General features: G+C 36.2%; 1 pseudogene; it reads left to right on the top strand.

Annotated features, from left to right (window-relative positions):
- Nucleotides 1-12,310: 12,310 nt before the first annotated feature.
- Nucleotides 12,311-13,266, top strand: LOC102242487 (annotated as a pseudogene).
- Nucleotides 13,267-23,570: the final 10,304 nt, after the last annotated feature.

Raw genomic sequence — 23,570 nt, 5'->3', positions numbered from 1 at the left:
ATATTTTAAATACCATTTTCCCATTCTTGATTGTTTTACTATTGTTTCTAAACTTATTACATTAATGTATTTTAATTTACTTTATTTTATCCATCAGCGTTTATCTGCTCTGTGCCCTCTTCTACCCTCACCCCCTGCCACAATCATTAACTACACTATTGTCCAACTCCATGAGTTCTTCCTCTTTTTTTCTTCCTCAATTCCTCTTCCACTTCCTGAATCTCTACACATACACACACACACACACACACACACACACACACACACACACACACACACCAGAGCTGTCTGCCTGCTCTCTATGAATCTGTCTCTATTTTTCTTGGTAGTTCAGTTTGTTCATTGAATTCCACAATGAATGAAATAATATGGTACTGACTTTCTCTCACTGGTTTATTTTGTATTTATTCAATAAATGGTGCTTGGAAAATTGGACAGATCCATAAGAAAAAATAAAACTAGACCACCTGCCTCACAAAAGAATAAACTCAAAATAGATTAAAGACTTAAATGTTAGACTTGAAACCATAAAAGACATAGAAGAAAACATAGGCAGTAAAATCTTGGACATTTCTTGGAGCAATATTTTTTTCTAATATATCTCCTCGGGCAAGGGAAATAAAAGAAAAAATAACCAAATGGGACTAAACAAAACAAAAGAGTTTTTGCACAGCATGGAAAACCATCAACAAAATGAAAAGACAACTCACTGATGGGAGAACGTATTCACCAATGGTATATCTGATAAAGTGTTAATGAAAAAGAACTTATAAAACTCAACACCAAAAAAATCTAATTTAAAAATGGGCAAAAGACCTGAGTAGTCACTTCTCCAAAGAGGACATACAGATGGCCAATGGACATATGAAAAGATACTCAATGTCACTAATCATCAGGAAATGCAAATTAAAACCTCAATGAGATTACACCTCACACCTATCAGAATGGCAATCATCAATACATCAACAGACAACAAGTGTTGGTGAGGATGTGGAGAAAATGGAACCCTTGTGCATTATTGGTGGGAATGCAGATAAAAAAGCTGTGGTACATTTACACAATTGAATACTACTCAGCCATAAAAAGAAAGACAATTTTACTCTTTGTGACAGCATGGATGGACCTGGAGAACACTATTACATTAAATTTTGTGTAAATGTTTTTGTATTGGTGGATATTATTTTATTAAAATTCCCATCTGTTGGTCCAGAAAGAACAAATAATATAATGCCATTTTTGGCACAATGTTTCTGAGCCATGTAAGGTTTATTTTGTGTCATTCTATTTCATTTTAGGAAAAGCCTGATCTCTAGCATCTTACCAGTTCAACTTTGGACTTCCTTGTCCCAACACAGGTTGCATCTCTCTCCCCAATTCCTGAGACTTATTCACACATAGTATTTTATTGATTTTAAAGTTAGCATTTCAAGTGTTGGAGTAGATATTTGAGTAAATACAGTTTACTCAGTAATCCTGAAATCATTCTACTTTCTCTATGTTTATATTAGGCATATCAAACTTCACTAACCATCCCTCCAAATATATTTACCTCTTGTGGTACTTGTCTTGAGGTACAATTTTCACAATAAAAGCTTCAGATAATAAATACCTAAATATCTAAATTACTTAAATAAAAACTCACCAGGTGGTATTAGGAAACATTATATCTGTTAATTTTATGTAGAGATAAACACTATTAAAGTATCTTTAGTCTTTTGAAAATGAAATGTAAAGTCTCATCGAATCACCTAATTACTGCCAGAGTAGTCTGAAAACATTCCAACAAATGCTTCATTTATTCTTTTTTTTTTCCCTGACCTAGTATGAATTTACTTTCACCTGTACCCTCATTAATTTATCTTTCTTTTTCTGGCTGATGTGGATCAATTGAGCAATATACCAGAATGCATAATAAAGATTTTAGAGAAATATTGATAATGTTTATACCATTAAGTGTCTTTATTCTGTTACTCATAAATATCAGACATCTTCTTAGTAATTTTATTCATAGTCTATTTTTATTCTAGGAACATTTTATAGAAATGAATATATATTACCTATAGAGGAGTGGAAAAGATACCCTCACATGGAAGTAATAAAATGTTCTGAATTTTACAAAGACATTCAAACGGACTGAAGCTTTGGTGATTAAATTTCCTATATGTAGCCAGGATAAACTTATTTTCAAATATTTCTCTTTGCTTCAAAATCTACATTCCCATAGGTTAGGAGCCCAAAATAATATAATGTACATTTTTACTCTCCACTGATAAACAATTTAGCTCTCTTTAATATTTCATTGCAGATCTGTTTGAAATTTGTGTCTCTTTGAAATGATTTCTTGAAGGAGTTAAATAGCAATTTGGAGAATTTTATGCGTAGTATTTTTGGATATTGCACGGAAAATCACAAATCCTAAATTCACAAATTTTAAGTACAGAAAATACACCAGGAAATTCTTGCAGGAAAAGGAATCCTCATTACTCATTAGCTTTAGTTTTCTGAAATTTTAAGTATTGAGTCTCAAATGACTTGGGTCATTTTGGAAAAACACACACATAAAGGCACTGACAGTTTAAAATGTAAGCATGAGGCTGAAGGTAAAAATGTCACCCATGTTGTAGTTTATTTGTAGTTGCTCATTACCTAAGTTCAGTAATTTTTCTTTGTGAAATAGTGATAATAATATTTACCTCAGGGGACTTGCAATAAAATTACATGAGAAATAAAATAGCTAGAAAATAAACTAATTATTCTTAGCATTTTGTGTGTGTGTGTGTGTGTGTGTGTGTGTGTGTGTGTGTGTGTCTGTGGTTTGGTAGTCTGTCATTAATTTTGTAAAATTCTCAGCCATTATTACTTCAAATGTTTCTTATTTTTCTTTTTCACCTTCTCTTTTTGGTATTCTCATTACAAATATATTCTAAACTTTGGAATTGTTCCCCTGTTCTTGGGTAATTTTGGTCCCTATTTTTCATTCTTTTATATGTTTGCATTTAAGTTTTGGAAGTTTCTATTAACATATCTTCTAGCTCACTGATGTTTCCTTAATATGTCCAGTTTACTGATATACCCATCAAATGTATTTTTTTTTATTTCTGTTGCATTGTTTTGATATTTAGCATTTCCTTTTCTTTCTTATAATTTTCATCTCTCATACATGAGGTTTTAGAGTATCTGTCTAGAAGTTGAACTGTGTTTACAGTTTCTTGTAGTGGTATTCTATGCTAAAATTTCTGTATTGTTCTTGTTTTTTTCACCCTTGCTGTCAATGAATTTTTCTAAAGACTCATTAACTAGGGCAGTGATGGCAAACCTTTTGAACTCGGCGTGTCAGCATTTTGAAAAACCCTAACTTTGGTGCCATGTCACATATAGAAATTTTTTGATATTTGCAACCATAGTAAAACAAAGACTTATATTTTTGATATTTATTTTATTTATTTTATATATTTAAATGCCATTTAACAAAGAAAAATCAACCAAAAAATGAGTTCGATTGTCACCTCTGACACGCGTGTCAGAGGTTCGCCATCACTGAACTAGGGTCTGAGCATTGTAATTTTAGCTCTAATACCATTGTCATACAGCACTCTGACTGATGTGGTGATAAGGTGTGAAGGGCAGGGGAAGTATCCTATAGTCTTCTGGTTAATTATCATCATACTAGTCTACACTTAGTCTCTAGCCATTTGTCAATTAGAAATTAAAGGCTTCCTACCAACATTGGTCCCAGCTTGGGCTTCTGCTCTTGGGCTTCTATTCCTGGATAGTTATGGACTGATACCCACCTTTCTCTCGCTTTCCTATTTTGGGGGCCGAAGTTTGCCATGTGACCTCAATTCTGTGATGGACCTAAGAAGAGCAGTTGATTTTCAGGCTGTTCCGTTTATTTTTTGTTTGTTTGTTTTGAGAATGGAAGTGATGATTCAAGCTCACAACATGTCAGAGTAGAAAACACTAGAGTTTTGCTTTTAATATTTAAAATTTCAAAACAAATGATAAAATTCTTTAAAAAGATTTACCAAAGTAGAACTTCAATTAATATATTTTTATTATCTACTTCAATATCTTAGAACTTAAAAGGTAACTGGATCATGAAAAAGTGTTAAGATTTGAATTTTTTTATCTTAGGCAATTGATTTTTTTTACTACAATTCATCATCTATAGAAGTAAAAATTTACAAGAGTGTTCATTATCAAAGAAATTTAATGCAATGTTAATATGGATTCAGGTTTTGACATTAACATTTAACTTTAATGTAGATTTTGGAATGATTTAACTAAGTGACTGGAAAATTTCGGTTTGCTTCAGAGAACCTAAGAATCTCTTGTTTGGCTTTAGGAACTTATTTATTAATAAAATTAAAATGTAAGTCCTAAAGTTCAGGGTAATTTGAAAGTTTAGAATAAATAAGCAAATATTTTTTAAATGCTGTCATGACACTTGTACCCTACAACTTGCATTTTTGCAAATGTTCCATAGGTCTGGAGCCTGCAGTAGTAAATGATTTAGCCATCAACTCGTAAATGATCTCTGAAATTTGTTGGAGGTTAATTCTCTGCCTCATTGGCCCCCTGAGATGGACAAATAGTAATTGATTTTGATGGCATTCACAAAGTACCTTCTCTTATTGAATAATAGGGTAGCACTCACAGATATATCCCCAGGATACAGGAAAAATTAGTATAGAGATGTCATTAACAGTTTATTCTTATGCATTAATTCAATTAACCGTCAACATACATTTGTGTAGCTTTAGGGAATCTACCAATTCTAAAGTGGCAAAATGGAGAGGAACCAAGATGGCGGTGTAGGTAAAAGCAGTACTCACATCCTCGCACAACCATACCAAAATTACAACTAAGATACAGAGCAGCCATCATTCACAGTTGCTGGAAATCTGGCTGAATGGAAGCCCTACAACTAGAGAATTAAAGAAGCCACTTTAAGATTGGTAGGAGGGGTGGAGGTGAAGAACATGAGGTATGTTTTTAATTGGGAGGGATATCTTGGCTGCAGAGGCATCCCATGAGGAGCAAGGGGTCCAAGCCCCCCACCAGAACCGTCAGCCCAGAGTTCCAGAGCTGGGAAGAAAAGTCTCCGTAACTTGGGTCTGTTAAAAAACAGCAGTGAGTGTAGCTGAGTGACACAGACACTGTTGGAATCCCAGGTAGTTCCTCTTAAAGGGCCAGCACAGGGACTTACTCAGACTCACTCCCTCTGAGCTCCAGCACTGGGGCAGTGGCTCTTGGGATCCAGGGACATAGAGGGAAGAACTGTATTATCTGCCATCAGAGCAAGAAATTGGGGGTGGCATTTCTCCCAGACAGGGGTACTTGCAGGGTCATTGTTCCTACACTGAGACCTCCCCCATCACAGAGCTGACTGACAGCCATATCTGAGTTTCCACCAGCCTGGTCCACACTGTTTTCTCTGCCCTGGTGATTCCCTGAGATCCCACCCACCCAATTTGTAGCTCCACTCAAGCTGTTTGCAGTGGCTTTTCCATGTGAATGGCCTGTCCTGTCTCAGAGTTTCCTAAAATCTCTCAAACAAGTAGCAGCTGGACTCAGCATGCCTCATACCTTTTGATGAGTGGCCCCAGACCTCACACTAGCAGCAGCTTGCCATAATTTATAGCTTGGTCTCTGCTAGGAACCTCCAAACCCAACACAAGTAGCAGCCATCTTCAGACCACTCTGTAGTTCTTGCCTAATGGCCCCAAGCAGTGCACAGGCATTGGCTGATTTTGCACTCCCAGGAGGCCCCAGAGCCAATGAACTCTGTGGACAGCTTCAGACCATGTGAAGCTACAACCCTACCACATCCATGAGCAACATACACAAGGGGCAGACTCGGTGAGCACCAAAGCCCCTCTGAAGCAAGTCCTGCTCCATAGGGGTGTCTCCTGCATAACATCTCTTCCACTTTAGTCACAGCTGGTCCTCACAGTCAATTGGCCTGGGGGGTCAATTCCTCCCAGTGACACCAACAACAATCAAAGCTCAACTACAACAGGATAGTGCACACAGCCCACACAGGGGCACACCTAGAGTGCCCAGCTCAGGTGATTGGAGAGGCTAAGCAATTGGGCCCCACAGTTCACATACTACATAAGTCCACTCTACCAACTCCAGGAGACATAGCAGCTCTATCTAATATATAGAAACAAACATAGGGAAGCATCCAAAATGCGGAGACAAAGAAACATGTCACAAATGAAAGAACAAAAGAAATCTCCTGAAAAAAAAACTAAAAGAAATGGAAACAGGCAAACTGCTAGATATAGAGTTCAAAATAATGGTTATAAGGATGCTCAAGGAACTTAGTGAGAATTTCAAGGAACCTAGTAAGACCATCGAAGACATGAAAAAGGACCGGTCAGAAATGAAGGATACATTAACTAAAATGAAGAATAATTTATAGGAAATCGAGAGTAGAGTAGAGTTTTCTGAGAATCAAATCAATGATTTGGAATATGAGGAAGCAAAAAACACCCAATCAGAAGAGCAAAAAGAAAAAGAATTAAAAAATATGAAGATAGTGTAAAGAGTCTCTGGGACAATTTCAAGTGTACCAACATTCACATTATTGGGGTACCATAAGGAAAAGAGAGGAAGCAAAAAAATGAAAACCTATTTGAAAAAATTATGACAGAAAACTTGGTGAAAGAAGTAGACTTACAAGTCCAGAAAGTGCAGAGTCCTAAACAAGTTGAATACAAAGAGTGCCACACCAAGATACATCATAATTAAAGTGCCAAAGGTCAAACTCAAAGAAAATCTTAAAAGCAGCAAGAAAAAAGTATTTAGTTACCTACAAGGGAGTGCCCATATGACTGTCAGCTGATTTCTCAACAGAAATTCTGCAGGCCAGAAATATTGAAAGTGATAAATAGCGAGGATCTACAACCAATATTACTTTACCCAGCAAAGCTTTCATTTAGAATTGAAGGTCAGATAAAGAGCTTCACAGACAAGAAAAAATAAAGGATTTCATCACCACCTAACATGAAATGTTGAAGAGTCTTCTTTAAGATGAAGAAGAAAATAATAAAAATATGAACAATAAAATGGCAATAAATACATATCTATCAATAATTTAATCTAAAAATCAAAATAAATGAATAAGTAATCTAATGAACAAAATAAATTTATGAATAAAATAGAACCAGAGGCACGGAAACATGGAACAGATTGAGGAATCTCAGAGGGAAGGGGGGAGGGATGGTGGAAAGAGATTAACCAAAGAACTTATATGCATATATGAGTTACCCATGGATACAGCCAATAGGGTGGTGAAGTCCTGGGGTGGGGCTGAATCCAGGTGGAGAAGGGCAATGGTGGGGAAAATGGCGACATCTATAATCCTCTCAACAGTAAAGATTTTAAAAATTTGTTAAAAATTAAAGTGTCAAAATGGTTTATATGCTTTACCAAGTATTCCACATTTAAATAAAATATCCTGAAGAGAATCTAGTCACTGTTTAAAATACACCGAAATAGGTGTCATGATTACCTTATGGAAGTAATGAACTTAATATATCTCATCATTACTGTTGTATATGTATCACACAGAGATAGAAGGAATATAGCCAATACTGAATCCACCATGGAAACTATGGGAGTCATTACAATCAACTCATTGCCCCCAAAGATATCCACTTTGAAATTTCCCAAACATTTAAATGTTACCTTACCTTACCACCTGACATGTGAATATATTACCTTACCTGGTAAATGTGAGTAATTAATCATCTTAAAACAGAAAGAATATCTTGGTTCATCAAAACAAATCCAATATAATCCCAGGGGTCCTTGTAAGTGAATGATGAAAGCAGGAGGAACGGGGTCTGAGAGAGTTGCAGGTTCTATGCTTTTGACTTTGAGGATGAAGGAAGGGGTCAGGAGCCAAGGCCTGGGGAGGGCTTCAGAAGCTGAGGAAGAAAGAAAACGGACTCTCCTCCAGAGGCCATAGAGAAAATGCTGCTCTGTGAACAACTGAAGGTTAGCTCAGTGAAACCTATTCTGTACTTGCAAACTATAAGGTCATATCTTTGTACTGTATTGAGCCACAAGGTGTGATAATTTGATACATCCTCAAAAGAAGATATATAGGCACATAAAGTCTAAAAATTCTAGGGTATTCTTTTCTGTTTAATTCTGGGATACTCTTGATGACTGATGACAACATGATGATAAATCATTTTTAAGTTATTAGTATGTGAAAAATAAATCTTATGTATAAGCTAACAATCAGATGAACTCTTTATATATAGATTTTGTTCCTATCCCCATTTTACAGATGTCAAAACAGAGGCTTGGAGAGTTTATAGAACTTGCTTTGATGGAATTAGTATGGCCAGAGTTTCAATCTAACAAAGGGAGTGAGATATTGTACAGATGCCAAAAGTATTTATTTAATTATTCTAAAAATAATGAAAAATAATGAGCTAAAGAGTCTTCATTTCCCATAACATGAGAAAAGATATCATAAAGGTCACAAATGAAAATGATACCGTGCCTGTTCTCAGAAATATAGACTCTATTTGAAAATCGTACAATCTGAAATGTTCAGATGAATGTTTGTATCTATAAGTGTTATTCATTCTTGAATAATAACCCTTGGCTTAGTGTTTCTATATTTCAATTAAATAGTTGGGTGGAATGTATCCAAACAATAAAGGAAAATATACAATTGAATCCAGAGTACATCATAACCTCTCAAGTCTCCCTTACCTAGGAGGCTTATTGCAATGTGTTCTCATTTTTTTACATTTAAATATTCACTTTCGGCATCTTTCATCTGGTGAAGGTTTGTGTTTGGTGAAGTGGAATGACTATTGGAGCCAAACTGACCTCTGAATAATTCAAGATATGGAGTATTTCAGAGCATCAGTTTCCTCATTGGTAAAAATGCTTACTCTAAAAGTGATTTAATAAAGTAATGGGCTTAATGACCCTAGAATACTGCCAGAAATCAATAAATAAGGTCACTGCTATTCTGTATTTTATATTTTTTAAAGTAGTATAAGCTCCACTTTTATCTCAGTTTCTGTGGCTTTTGAAATATAATTTAGATCATATTCCTGAAAGTTGTTGGTATGCGTTACTAATAACACTAACCAAGTTTGCCTGCTTAAATCCTATCCTCTTCTGCCTTTTTGAAGTAATTTGTGGGGAAACAAAGGAGGCGTTTCCCCCCTTCATGGTTCTAGTTCTCTGTCCTGTGTTTGACAGAGTGAAGCTCTGGGCCTGTGAGGCTGAAGAGAGTCACTAACAGGTCTACTTGATAGAATGGCTGGGGTGGAATTGCTCAGTTCCACAGCTTTACTAGGAGACTGTGATTGCTCTCTCAAAGCTATCTCAGAGCCAGCTATTTAAACAATGGCATTTTCCCAAAATAGGCCTTTATGACAATTCTCCTCTCTCCAGTTGGGGCTACCAACTCCATGAGCTCAGTTTATTTTCTCCTTTTACTTTGCTGGTAGCTGTCAGAGTCCTTTCAGAAATGCTGCTGAGGGTGGAGTGTAGTTTTCTTCCTCAGCTACCTTTTAATAGGAGCAGTTGGTTTTCAACGAGAAAATATAACAGGAAAACATTTTCAATAGATTCTAACTTATAAAAGTTGTAATAGAATTATGGTCCTTTTACATTTTACCCTTGATATGTTTGGAAAGGTCTTTTTATTTTATGTCTTTTTGCTTTATAATTTTAACAAAAATGCAGCACCATATTTTATTTTAATATGCTACTCTCTATTTATTGTAGTATTTTTTCTTATGATTCACAGTCTTATATTTAATTCTAATTGACTAAATAGTTTAATGGATAAATGAATGAATCAAAACATAGAACATCTAGAACAAATTTAAAAATGTTTCCAGAATCTGATTCACTTTGTACTTCATCTGATTACTGTAAAATTCTACTTTATATTTTCCCAACAGCAACAATCCATCTTTTATATTTGAGTCAGCTGTATTCACTATAAGAGTTTCTCTGTAGGGCTGGATCTCAAAAAATGGAAAAGATCATTTTTCAGTACTTCAAGGACAGTGTATTAGGAAAGGCAGATGGTATTTTCACAATGGTATTTGTTAGCACAAAATATTATTGTATATTTACTTTTAATTTGTTATTAAATATAATATGCCATAAGTAGCAATGCTTTCTCAGTATAAGATAGTATGTTTTTGATGATGATGATGTACAGTTTTTAAACAGTCCACAATCCTATGTAATAATCCTATGTAATAAAAGGGTAATATGCAAATTGACCCTAATGGCGGAACGACAAGGAACCAGTCACTATGATACACACTGACCAGCAGGGAACAGACACTCAATGCAGGAGCTGCCCCCTAGTGGTCAGTGTGCTTCCACAAGGGAGTGCCGCTCAGCTAGAAGCCAGCTCATGGCTGGCCAGCCCAGCGGCAGTGGTGGGAGCCTCTTCCACCGCCATAGCAGCACTAAGGATGTCCGACTCCCTGGGGGGCGGGCCTAAGTCATTAGTTGGATATCCCCCAAGGACTCCCAGGCTGCCAGAGGGATGTCTGACTGTCAGCTTAGGCCTGATCCCCTGGAGAGCAGGCCTAAGCTGGTAGATGGACACCCCCTGAGGGCTCCTGGACTGCAAAAGGGCGCAGGCTGGGCTGAGGGACCCCCCCAAGTGCATGAATTTTCATGCACTGGGCCTCTAGTTATTAATAAATAAATCAACAAATGAATGAATGGTATAAATTTACATCAACTTGTAAAGAAATATTATAAATGTAGTATATTAGAATTAAATTAAGAGATTCACAAAAAAGCTTTTCTAAGAAGCTATATTACTGTATTTTGTACATATGTTCCTAATTATGTTAATGGCATAAATAGGTATTGCTGTGATCATATTTATTTTATAGATGTGAAAAGAGAGTAAAGATCTAATATGTGTCCACTTTCAGGATGTTAGGTGGCAAATATGGAGTGATTCCCATTATTGTGAGTGCATTCAATATCTTATTCAGATTAAATGTGACTAAGGAATAAAGTGCTTTGATAAAATGTCTTCTAATGAGTATAATTTTAATTACTGGTGTGACCTGTTATTTTCCATGTAGAGGTATAAACTGCATCACATTAAAAGCAACCAGGCAGCCTGGCAGGTGTGGCTCCATGGTTGAGCATCAAGCAATCAAACAGGAGATCAGGGTTCCATTCCCGGTCAGAGTACATGCCGGGTTTGTGGGCTCGATCCCCAATAAGGGGTGTGTAGGAGGCACCAGATCAAGGAGTCTCTCTCATCATTGAGGTTTCTATACCTCTCTCCCTCTCCCTTCCTCTCTGAAATCAATATTATTATTATTTTTTAAAGAGCAACAGGCAAATTTCAATGAACCAATTTCCTATCTGCATAAGGTAGACTATCATACAGATTCCTTGATGACCTCACTTCACAGTATGTCTCTCTCTCTCCAGGGTGCATCACACACATAATCCTCTTCTGTCCTAATTCTAATCCTTTTGCTCGTTCTCCTCATTGAATTCTCTTCTTTCAGGAGCCACTTGAGACTGTCTTTTGCTGCTGCTCGTACCCTCCTCTACAGCAAAGGAGGACTCAGAGAAAAGCCCTTTTGTTCCCTGATATGTCATGTGCCGAGCCATGCCCTCTTCCACATAAAAGTGGGAAGAACTCTCCTTTCTCTACTTGCCTCACAATATTACCTGGGCACCAAAAAGGAAAAAAAAAAGCTGTGTTTTACAGAGTCCTTCATGAAAACAAATGCTTTATTTGCTTTACTGTACAGACTCGATCTTTACAGGTTTTCACCAAACAATATAGCCATGAGGTTGTGGTGTACAGAGCACTCCCACTACTTGAGACAAACCACACAATGACTTCCAAGGCTTCATAGAACAACCCCCTGGAAAATCTACTCTGTTTCAACAATAAAGTCTCTACCAGAAGCTCCGGGTGGCCTCATCCTCTGCACCAGATCAGACCAGTATTTCAGAATTAGTGATGAGGGGCAGTTTAGGCTGCACTTGCACTGCACTGAAACGTCATTGAAAGGAAAACAGATGATTTTTAAACTTGTCCTGTTTAGAACATGTGAACATGCTAATGAAGGAAATTAACAAAAAATTATCACATGGTTTTTTTTTTATATCCTGTGCCAGGAACATTTAATATTTTTCTGAATTCAAGGTTTTAACTAAAAGAAGCCTGTGGGCTTTATGGCCAATTCCATAATAGGCTGAACTACTTAACCTACTCTTTCATTCAGTTCTTTTCATAAGAAGATGATTTTGGCCGGAGTCTCCTTGTGTCTCGGTGGGACTGTGGTGGCGATGAGGCAGAAGCACTACCTCGAGGCTGCGGCGCGGAAACTGCAGGCTCGTTCCCCGGGCCAGGCCCGCTATCTCCTACGCTAAAAGCACTTCTGAAGAAACATGCCCATACTGTTTCCAGTTGCTGATTCTGGATAATTCTCGAGTACGCCTCAAACCCAAGCCCAAACTGACACCAAGAATACAGAAACTTCTTAATCGAGAAGCAAGAAATTGTACACTCAGTTTTAAAGAAGCAAAAATTGTGAAAAAGTACAAAGACTCCAAAAGTGTACTGTTGATTACTTGTAAAACATGCAACAAAACAGTGAAACATCATGGAAAGAGCAGAAGCTTTCTGTCAGCACTGAGGAGCAATCCTGCCACTCCTGCGAGGAAACGCAGCCTGAAGACCCCAGAGAGAAAGTCTCTAGGTTCTGCAAACCTAAATCACAGGGTGTCTGGTTCCAAAGGCAAGAGCCCAGCATTGACTTTCAGAACACCTACAGCTGGACACTCAACACCCACTTGCTCCTCAAAAAAATGTGAACAAAACAAAGAAACACTTCTCTCAACTAAAAATGTTACTTAGCCAGAGTGAATCCAAAAAGAATTCAAAGGTGGACTTCAGAAATTTCTTATCTTCTTTGTAAAGGATGGACTTATGGAAATAAGAAATGTTTAATGCAATTTCTGAAACTAAAGTTACCAGAAAAACAGCTTTTTAAAAACTAGGGTCTAAAAGCAAACTTTTCTTGGCAGTATTCTGTATTTATGGAGAAAATACCTCATTAGAATGAATAACTAAAACCTGCCTATCTCCCAGGGTGATTCTGAGAATCAAAAACATATGAAAGGTCCTTGTAGGTAATTTAAAAAAAATATATATGTTTATTGATTTTAGAGAGGAAGGGAGAGGGAGAGAAACATCGATCGGTTGCCTCCCATAAGCATCTCAACCTGGGTATATGCCCTGACCAGGAATCGCACTGACCTTTTGGTGTACAGGACAATGCTCAACCAACTGAGCCACCAGCCTGGGCTCAACATATTTGTTTGTTTGTTTGTTTGTTTGTTTTTGAAAAAACACATCTTTAAATAAAGAATGTAGATTTTTTAAACTAAAAAAAAAGATGATTTTGCTTACCATGGCAACAATAAACTCTGTAAAATATGTTTGTATGCTTATATAGTCTATTTTTGATATAAGTTAAATTAATACCAAATATCTCAAAAAAGAACAAGATGATTCTCAATTGTTCTTTAGTGATATATTTCTCTAACAACTTAAGATATGCCCATGAATTCAATGCAAGTGTGAAAAAATAGTATTTATCTTATATTAAAATTTTCATATTATTTTTCTCAAAACATTTTTAGATTTTTATTCATTTATTGAACTAAAGGTATAATATAAATTAGTGTATGAGTAAGTAATAATTACATACCTTTTTAGCTTTTGACACATGAAATAACATTAGCACATATTTTTCTTCAATTTTGAGATGACTAGAGGATTTTCCTGAGGCAATTGTAAATACAAATCTACATTTTATACATACATATGGAATACATTTATCTATCTGTCTATCTAATTATAGTATATCTGCCTGTTTTTCTATCTACCAATGTAATTCTCACTGAAACCATAAAAAGCAAAATAAGTGTAGAGTGAGAGAAGACTGAGTACAGATATCTGAATAACACCATCATAGAAACAAACTCGTGGAATAAAGGAACCCTGTACGTTGTTAAGTGGTATAGTCAAACAAGAGACATTCTAAAAAGAGAGAGAGATGTCCCAAATTGCAGTATACATTTCCTCAAAATGTTTTTGTATGTTATTATCTTAGTTAATATTGTTTTTTGCCCTGGCTGGTGAGGCCCAGTTGGTTGAGCGTTGTCCTGTGCACCAAAAGGTTGCTGGTTCAATTCCTGCCCAGGTTGCAGGCTTGATCCCCAGTAGGGGGCATGCAGGAGGTAGTAGATCAGTTTCTCTCTCACATCAATGTTTCTCTCTCTCTCTCTCTCTCTCTCACTTTCCCATCCTCTTTGTCTAAAACCAATAAAAACATATTTTAAAAAAATATTGGTACCTTTTTTGTTTGTAGTCATAGTTAAAGCTGCCACTCAACTGTGCCATCTTCCTGCAATTATGTAAATATCTTCTTGTTAAATTAAAGAAAGTCACATAATTATCTTCTCCACTTATTTTAGGAATGTAAACAAAAATTAATGTGCTCCTTTTTGTAAATGATACAATTTTGATGTGTTTCCTTTGACCTAATTGGATGACACATTGCAATTCAGGCAGAAAAATTTGTTGTAGTTCCACCTGCATTATTTTCAGAACTATAGGTAAAGACTCAGCAGCACTGACTTGTTTCAGAAAAATATAAGGCGTTCAAGATGTGGACATCTAATACTTAGCAGGCATTGCTCCAAGAATTTTGCTAATAAGGTTACATTGTATCCCATTTATTACAAGTCTTGCTTCTAATGAGTCCATCCTCACATTCGTTGTATTTTTATAGACTAGAAGGAATATTAGGAATGTTAGCTAAACACCTATATGTTATATTTGACATTTGGACAGGTGCAGTTTTAAGACCATTCAAATTGATTAGATTATCTTAAATGTCATCTGTTGTCTTCTACTCACATGTAAAATAAGGGTTCATAAATAATATTATTTCTTTAAAATAGAAATAAAAATATATTTGAGTATGGCATTACATTTGATACCAACCATGCCTTGATTAAGACAATAATAACAGTACACATGCTTTGTATAAACATTAATTCTAAAAAGATTTTGCAGAATTCCCAAATCTTTCAAGCAAGTAGATTCATCTTTGGCTTTCCTATTTTCACTAATCATAAGTGACTAAGCATCGCTATTCATTTTCCTTAAGTCAATCTTATAAACTCCCTGAGCTTGAAATAACCAATTAGTAGGAAAACGCTGAAGGGAGTTCAGATATCTTCCTTTTGAATTTTAGCTGAATTTTCACTTATGGCTCTTAAGAGCCTGTAAAAACACATTTCTGTCTGGACTTAGGTTGAACTCTGTTAAAAATTCTGAAGTTTTATGTGCATAGTTTTTACTTTGCTAACAGTCACAATAAACTTTACCAAAAAACCCCCAAATAATCCAATTAGAAAATGGGCAGAGGTCCTGAACAGACACCTCTCCCAAGAAGACATAACAATGACCAACAAATATATAGGATCAGGGGGTAAGCCCAGGACAAGCTGCTGCTGCCTACTGCTCCCCTAGTGCAAGTCTCGTGGGGACCCTTAGATTCTAGCGCAGTGGTCAGCAAACTGTGGCTCGCGAGCCACATGCGGCTCTTTGGCCCCTTGAGTGTGGCTCTTCCATAAAATACCCACTTCTGTGCATGGGCCACAAAGTTTCAATTGTACTGTACCTGTACGTGTGCGCCCGCACGTGGTATTTTGTGGAAGAGCCACACTCAAGGGGACAAAGAGCCGCATGTGGCTCGCGAGCCACAGTTTGCCGACCACTGTTCTACTGGAAAGTTAAAAGTTCATGTTCAAGAAGGGTCATGGGCATGCTCTAGACCAGTGGTCACCAACCGGTGGTCCGTGGACCCCTGGTGGTCTGTGAGGTCCGAAAGTTTGGCGACTGCTGCTCTAGACCAAGCCCCTCCTGGGTCCTTGTCTTGAGGGTTTTTATCTCTTTCTTATGGGTGAGAATTTTGGAGAAGGGTTTCAGCAGAATGGTCATCTGCTTTCCAGGTGAGTTTTTAATATGCTGGTGCATCACACTTAGCATACAGTGGAGTTTGGGATTATTCTTTGGCCAGCTTTACTCTTTTACTTTTATCGTGGGCCTGTCTGGCTCTAATCAAGTTTTTGTTATTTGTTCTCCTGACTTCATCTATTCTTGCGTTTGGCTGGCACAAATGGCATTAATTGGGTTTCTGTCCTCTATCTCCCAGACCAGGGTGATATAAGCTATGCATTCTCTGGTTAGGGAGGAGAGGTCTAAACCAGTTGTTGTCCTTGGTTAGGGAAGATAAGATCTTGTGAATCACTAACTGGCTGTAAGTTGTTCAAATTGCTTGGTCTTGTTGAATTAGGTTGTCTCACTTTCCCCATTCCACTTATCCAGTAATGTTCTAGTGTCTTACTATCCTGCTGCAGTGGGAAGGGGGTTGTTTGGCATTCCACTACTCTCCCTGACCTGCTTTGGTTTGAGCAGGGTTCAGTGGCAGTGGTGAGCTTACACATGCACTAGAAGGCAAAGAGGCACTACAAGTTGGTGCCCTACTTTTGCAGGGAAGGTGTATACTGGGTTGAGGATTCTTAACTTCTCCCCCTGGGATCTGCAATGAAGTGGTGTGACTCTGTGTGAGTCACAAAGGGACCTCAGTGAGAAGCTGAGCATATGTATACTCCCATCGAGTCATCATGCTGTATCTCAGAAAGGCCTTCTTGATGAAAAAGAAGAGTATCATAACATAATATACAAACGCCAAGAACACAATAGAAAATAACTAACTATTACTAAAATAACTAACCAAAACAAGACAAATCACAGCTTGAATAAGAAAGGACAATAAAATATGCTAAAATCAAAATAAGTCAGAAGTTGAAATTAAGCATTAAGGATTTTAAAGCAGACATAAAACATACTTTAAGCCCTGGCCAGTTTTTCTCAGTGGTTAGAGTGTTAGCCTGAGGATTGAAAGGTCGTGAGTTCGATTCCAGTCAAGGGCACGTACCTTGGTTGCGGGATCACACCTTGCCCTGGGTCAGGGTGCGTGCAGGAGGCAACCAGTCAATGTGTCTCTCTCAAATTGATGTCTCACTCTCTGTCTCCCCTCCTCCTTCTTGCCTTTCACTCTCTCTAAAAATAAATGGAAAAATATTCTCCAGTGAGGATTAAATAAATAAATAAATAAATAAATAAATAAATAAATAGTTTTAACACATTTACTTGAAAATTGAAGAAAAAATGAAAATCTCAGCAAAGAAATAAAAATTGTAGAACTGAAAGTTAAATTAAAAATAATAATAAAGTAATGGACTTGTTCAATAATAGAAAGAGATTGAAAATGGTATAGCCAGTGAACTAGAGGACAGATCAATAGAATTTACTCAATCTAAACACATAGAAAAATACACTGGGGGGGGGGGGTTGGGGATGAGTTTCAGGGTTCTATGGGATAATAAAAAAAGAGCTAATATTCATACCATTTAAGGAAGATTATATGAGTCCTTAGATATGACATTTATGGATAAGAAAATGAAAGAATAAGACTGAGATAATATTGAAGGAAATAATGGCGACAGCCCTGTCAGGTGTTGCTCAGTTGGTTCCATGCCCCAAACAATTGCTGGTTTGATTCCAGGTCAGGGTGCATGCCTGGGTTGGGGGCTTGATCCCCGTAATGGAAAATCCAGGAGGCATTAGATTGATGTTTCACTCTCACATCGATGTTTTTCTTTCTCCCTCTCTTTTCCTCTGGTAATCACCATTCTGTTGACTGAATTTTTAATTTATAATAGTCAAGATTTGGACTCAGTCAAAATCAATCTTAATTATTTAAAGTTTTATGGTGACATTCGGAGTCTATGTATGTCTCCTACTAACATGACAGGCCACTCAAAGTCTTGGTTAACAAAATCAGATTTCAATTGTGTCCTGTTATAAAGAGAACAGATTCTCATTGAATTCACATAAATAACCCTATTGCCATGAAAAATAAATAATACTCATTAAGAGTTTCTAAATTCTAGAGGGGTCAGGTAGGGGGGAAATATTAATGTTTTAATATTGCTTATTGAGGTATAATTTACCAAACTGCTTTAAAAGTTAAGTTTCCTTCATAGTAACCACTATTCAGATATGTGTGTTTAAGTTGAAATTAATAAAAAAAATCAAATAAAATGATAAGTTGGATTTTGCAGCCTCACTAGCCATATTTAAAGTGCTCAGTAACTATATGTGTAGAGAGCACTATCAGAAAGTAAAACTCTAGCTGGTTTGTCTCAGTGGATAGAGTGTCAGCCTGCAGACCGAAGGGTCCTGGGTTTGATTCTGGTCCAGGGCACATACCTTGGTTGCAGACTCCTCCTCAGCCCAGGCCCTGGTCAGGGCTCTTGCAATTGATGTGTTTCTCTCACATCATAAATGTTTCTCTCTGTCTTTCCCTCTCTCTTCCACTCTCTCTAAAAATCAATGGAAAAATATCCTCGGGTGAGGATTAACAAAAAAAGAGGAAAGTAAAATATAAGCAGGTAAGACAGTCTTGAGGTATCTGTGAAACCATAGTAGTGATGTTCCTCTGCATCTTGGACAGTAATGATTGTAGGCCAGAGAGTGAAAGGTAGGGGAAAGATGATGTCTTTTAAACATAAGGAACAATGTGTGCCGAGGTGTGGAGTAATTGCTCAAGGACCTGCAATGCATTTCATATGAGGAGGGCATACCAGTGGGTTGTGTGTGTTACAAGACGACGTTGGAGTGTTAAACAGAAACCAAATCATGAATGACTCTGCATCACAAACTAAAGATTTAGATTTTCCCCCTGAAGGCTGTTTTTAAATGATACAAGTAGGAGAGTCAGGAGATATAATATAAGTCTTTGAATGATTGCTCTGACAAGAGCATGAATAAATGCATTATTGGCAGGCAGCACTGGAGAAGATGACCCAAGCAGTAGGCTGCTAATGATGTAATCCAGTTAAGAGATAGCATAGCTTAGGTAGAAACAGTAGAGCTGGGTAAAAAGGGAGTTTCCAAGATGATACATAAAGGAATTAACCAATCAGTGAAAACAACACAGTGCATGCTCTTAATATTGATCATTGAAATGTACATGCACTTTAGCAAGATCTCATAATATATGTTGATACACATGACATCTATTTGGCAAAATATGCAAGTGGCAGTCTTTATAAAAGCCCAGCATGTTTCTGCTGTATACCGTGTTTAACTTTCTATTTTTAGAGGCCATTCTTCATTATATTGGAAAAGCAGTATCTATCAAATAAAGTTTAGCACCAAGTTGTTGTATAAAATTAGTACAGGTTGAAAACATGATAAAAAGCAAAATACTTGGAAGAGTACGTGTAATCGCACCCAATAGGTACATTTCTAGAATATTAAAACTGAATATTCACAATTCATTTAACCAAAAGTTATTTAGAATTGAACTCACAAGAATTATACAATGAGCTTTTCAAATTTAGGCCTCAAATTGAATGATTGAATTATGCATTTCAAAAGTATTTATAGAGAATGTCCTAGGTGTATTTTTCACCCAGAAACTAGATGGGATGCAGATGTATTTTCCATTCTGATTCCAAGGTTCTAGAATATCGAAATAGAAAATCTACTTGATTTTACCAAATGGGTTTTAGAGTTTAACTCAGAGAAATTGATAGAAACACTTTCTAAATTTAAAATTGAATTCAGGTCATTGTGTTATTCAGTTGTTTCTTACAAAAATATTTATGACCCCCCTGTGATATGTACTATGCCACCACGAGCTAGTAATAACAATGAAGATATATTTCCTACCCTCAGTGTTGCAGGCTGAGCTATGGCTTCTGTGCTACTTAACTGGCTGGCAAGAAGCCTTTGAAGAGTGCTTTGTACTGTCTAGGAGAGTCAAATGTTTCCTTATCTTAAAACTTTGCATAAGATTGATTGAGCTATGTATGTAGAAACAATGTGAAAAATTCAGGGGAAGGAAATTCTTTTCAGTGCCATGGATTATAAGTGGCAGAGCTTATATTCATATTCAGGAGTAATCTAATATTTCCCTGTATCATGAATTTTAAATATCATAATTTCCTTCCATTATAGTCAGACATACTTTTATCCAAGTAATTAATTCACCTTCAGCTACTCTAATTGAAAAAAAGGAAATGTGAAATTGATAGAAGCAAGAGCATTATTACACAAGAATTCTGAAAAGGATTTGGTAATCTTATCTTTGAAGGTTTGCTAGCAATACATCCTTTCTACCAGAGAAATTAATTTTCTGATAAAAAAGGAAAACTGCCATCTGATCAGCCAGATGGCCATTCAGTGGCAGCATTTTCAGATCCAGGGCATATCAGTTACTCCCCACAAAGTTTACTCAAGTAAATAAGGAAAATACGGGTTATGAACTTCCTAAATGTGATAGACATTTTACCAAACCCTCACATTTTTCTTCAACTAAAATTAGACATAAAAATGTCAACCCATATTTTCATAGGCAGCCTTTAAAATAGTATGTACCTGATTAAATGAAACAAAAAATAGAACATTTTTTTACCTACATTTTAATTTCCAAGGTAATATCCCCTGAGCAGAGACAGTTGGTTTAAAGGAAACTCCTGAGTAGCACAACACACCAACAGACTAAAATTACCTTCCAGTATGTCACCTTCAAGCTGGTGCCTAGTTCCTGTCTTCTTACCTTATGCTTGCTTCTCACCCACATATTGTGTTTGTTGCCTCGAATAGCTCTAGTCTTCCTCCCAGACAGAAAAAAAAAAAAAAAAAAAAAAAAAAAATCACTCTTCTGTAAGGTCCCAAAAATAATTCCTTGGGGATCAATTGTCATTGAGGAGTTTCATTTCCCTTTATTTTTATATTTTTAACAATTAAAAATCATATTTTAAGTGGCCTAAATATTGATGATTGATAATATTCTCCCCTAGAGGAATATACTGTCTGAATTTCTAGGTTTCAAAATCTTGGCATATAGTAAGATGTATCTTAAATGCCATAGCCTTCACCAATCAGTCTTTAATTCTGTCCTTTGAACCTCTTTGTTTCTTGCTTTCAGATTTATTATGTATTATTGAACTTCAATGGGCACTTGCTAATTACTAATCTATAATATTTTAAGGGCAGGTATCTTACTTTATATTTTTATGTATCAATTCCAAACACTTCAGAGAGTTTTAGTAATAACATATCCTCAATAAATGTACTGAACAGAGAGACTTAAAATGACTATTTCATTATTTTCTATTAAAATAAATGTTAATCTTAAAGATAGTTCAGAAAACTACTTTTTTTAAATAACATAATTCATAGAGTTTATTGTTTCTTCCTCAAAAACAAGTATTATAAGAAGGGTACTTTCATTGAAAACAATAGATTATAACTCTTTGTAAATTATGTTCAGATTGATAATGAATAAAAATAATGTTAGTTTCTGCATTGTTCCACTTTACAATATGACCATGTAAACTGTTAAATATATTTTCACACAAATATAATTTTTAACATGTCTTAAAGCCTATCAATTATTATTTGATTTGTTTAATTTTATATATTGGTTGAACATGAATATGTCAATCATCTTGATAGAGTCATAGTATTTGAATCCAAATTCTTAATATAATTCTGTGATTATTTATGTAACTTGACATTTGATATGTAGAGGAATATTGTTAATATCAATGAAAGTTACATTTCAACTTGCAATCCACTTAAAACCAAAATATCTAGATGAAAAGAGGGGAAAGTAAAGTAATGACATTATCTGAAGTCTGTCAGCCATTCATATGTTTCAAAATTGGCTAATAAGGTGGTGGAATTTCCAAGAAGTCATTATTTCATGACTCCCAGAGAATGTGTGGTGAGAGTCCACCTTTCGTATACCATTGGGATCTCTGAAAATTAGCAGACAGTCAAGCAATGAGAAAATACTGCATGAGGATGCATTCCTCAGGATGAAATTATTAGGTTTTAACATTATTCTGGAGAATCAGGATATCTGTGGTTTAGATGATGAATACCACAACCACCATCTGAAATGTTAGCCAAACCAACCATCAGAGGATTGATAAGTTGTGTTCCCTGGGTAAAAAAGTCTGATGTCCGTAAGCACTCAAATTCATCATTATTATGTGAAAATTGGATGGGGTGAAAGAGGCTCAGAGAGCAAGTTAAGAAGTTCAAGAAGTAATAAATGATGTAATGTGTCATTTTTATATCAAAACAAGTGCAAATTTATTATGTAGAGGAAAGCAAAATTAACATGACTTTCTCACATTAAAATGTGGTTTAAAATACATTTCACAATACCAGGAAAAGGAATCAAATTTCAGCTGGTACTACCAGCCTTCCAGCATAAAATATGTTCACTTGTCTCTGCATATATTTCACCACAAATATTTGTAAGCCACTGCTACAAAATGTTTCAGTATTAAGACATTGTGAACTTTTCCTCAAAATATTGAGGCTGAATGTGAGAAGTCAATATTAAGAACTATGGAGAGTCTAATCACCAAAATTTATAGGAAACTCATACAACTTAACAAAAGGAAGATAAACAATACAATAAAAAATGGGCAAAGGACCTAAATAAACACTTCTCCAAAGTGAAAATACAGAAAGCCAAGCGACATATGAAAAAATGCTCAAAGTCACAAATCATATGAGAGATGCAAATCAAAAGGACAATGAGGTACCATCTCACACCTGTCAGAATGGCTATCATCAACAAATCAACAAACGACAAGTGCTGGCCACAATGTGGAGAAAAAGCAACCCTCGTGCACTGCTGGTGGGAATGCAGACTGGTGCAGCCATTATGAAAAACAGTATGGAGTTTCCTCAAAAAAATTTAAAAATGGAACTCCCATTTGACCCAGTAATTCCACTTCTAGGAATATATCCCAAGAAAACAGAAACACCAATCAGAAAGGATATATGCACCCCTATGTTCATAGCAGCACAATTTACAATAGCTAAGATTTGAAAACAGCCTAAGTGCCTATCAGCAAATGAGTAGATAAAAAATAGTGGTACATTTACACCAGCGGTTCTCAACCTGTGGGTTGCGACCACTTGGGAGGTCGAACGACCCTTTCTCAGGGGTCGCCTAAGACCATCGGAAAACACATATATAATTACATATTGTTTTTGTGATTAATCACTATGCTTTAATTATGTTCAATTTGTTACAATGAAATTGGGGGTCACCACAACATGAGGAACTGTATGAAAGGGTCGCGGAATTAGGAAGGTTGAGAACCACTGATCTACACAATGGAATACTACACAACTTTAAAAAGAAAGAACTCTTATTATTTGCAACAGCATGGATGGACCTGCAGAGCATTATGCTAAGCGAAATAAGCCAGCCAGGGAAAGATAAATATCATGTGATCTCACTCACTTGTGGAATATAATGAACAACATAAACTGATGAAAAAAAATAGATCCAGAGACATAGAAGCATCGAACAGACCATCAAACCTCAGAG

The sequence above is a fragment of the Myotis brandtii genome, unplaced genomic scaffold (assembly GCF_000412655.1).
Source record: "Myotis brandtii unplaced genomic scaffold, ASM41265v1 scaffold1138, whole genome shotgun sequence".
In the NCBI taxonomy this organism is placed as follows: domain Eukaryota; kingdom Metazoa; phylum Chordata; class Mammalia; order Chiroptera; family Vespertilionidae; genus Myotis; species Myotis brandtii.
Note: the sequence above shows the minus strand (reverse complement) of the source record. Positions and strands in the feature narration are given on the sequence as shown.